Below are 1,414 nucleotides of genomic sequence, written 5' to 3'. Positions count from 1 at the left end.
CTATGGAGAGTAATGGCTGCGGAGCGGGCGCGGTAGAGACACATAAACATCCCTCCCTCCCTCCCACGCCCATCACCAGCGATGGGGAGTTCAACAACTGCCCACAGAAGGCAGTACGATCCCATTAGTGCGCAGCGAGTGAGAGAGATCTTCCCAGCGCGTTTACGATCCCGTTAACACGCAGCGAGCCAGGGAAATCTTCCCAGCGCGTTTACGATCCCGTTAGTGCGCAGAGAGCCAGGGAAATCTTCCCAGCGCGTTTACGATCCCGTTAGTGCGCAGAGAGCCAGGGAAATCTTCCCAGCGCGTTTACGATCCTGTTAGTGCGCAGAGAGCCAGGGAAATCTTCCCAGCGCATTTACGATCTCTTTAGTGTGCAGCGAGACAGGGAAATCTTCCCAGCGCGTTTACGATCTCTTTAGTGCGCAGCGAGCTAGGGAAATCTTCCCAGCGCGTTTACAATCCTGTTAGTGCGCAGCGAGCCAGGGAAATCTTCCCAGTGCATTTACGATCCCATTAGTGCGCAGAGAGCCAGGGAAATCTTCCCAGCGCGTTTACGATCCTGTTAGTGCGCAGAGAGCCAGGGAAATCTTCCCAGCGCGTTTATGATCCCGTTAGTGCGCAGCGAGCCAGGGAAATCTTCCCAGTGCATTTACGATCCCATTAGTGCGCAGAGAGCCAGGGAAATCTTCCCAGCGCGTTTACGATCCTGTTAGTGCGCAGAGAGCCAGGGAAATCTTCCCAGCGCGTTTACGATCTCTTTAGTGCGCAGAGAGCCAGGGAAATCTTCCCAGCGCGTTTACGATCTCTTTAGTGCGCAGCGAGCCAGGGACCTTGTCAACATGCAGCAAGTGTTTACGAAGTTGTGGGTACACAATGAGCGAGGAGAGGTGGGCTAGAAATCTCCCCCCGGTTGCTTTTTAACAGCCGTGCACTCAGTTACTTCACTGCACAGCAACTAACGCAGCCTCAATTTAAGGTGTTTGGTAACAGGACCTGAAGCAACTCAAGGACAGAAGCTGCCCTCATGGGCGCGACTGGATAATTTATTTCATACAGAGAGCACCGTGTTGTAGGGGTGGGGGATTAAAAAGCACAACCACTTACCCACAATCAGGAGCACAGTGAGGACAGCAACGAATGCCTTCATGATTTCTCTCTGTGGTGAAACTGCGGGGAGGAGAAAGGCAAATTAAATAATATCCAAAAGAGTCACATTCAACCCCGCAATTAAACACTGGGGAATTACTCAGAGCCTGTTGAAAACCACAAGCAGTCCCGTTACCCTCGCTCTCCTCTGCCGCTGTGGGCTTTGTGGCTTTATCTGGATCTCTGTGTCTCGGTGAAGTGGATATGCCCAGGCTAGTCCCCTTTATATAGGAGCCCCGGCAGAACCAGGAAGGGTTACTCAGTG

The sequence above is a fragment of the Cetorhinus maximus genome, chromosome 33, assembly GCF_964194155.1.
Source record: "Cetorhinus maximus chromosome 33, sCetMax3.hap1.1, whole genome shotgun sequence".
Classification (NCBI taxonomy): domain Eukaryota; kingdom Metazoa; phylum Chordata; class Chondrichthyes; order Lamniformes; family Cetorhinidae; genus Cetorhinus; species Cetorhinus maximus.
This window is presented reverse-complemented; position numbering follows the sequence as displayed.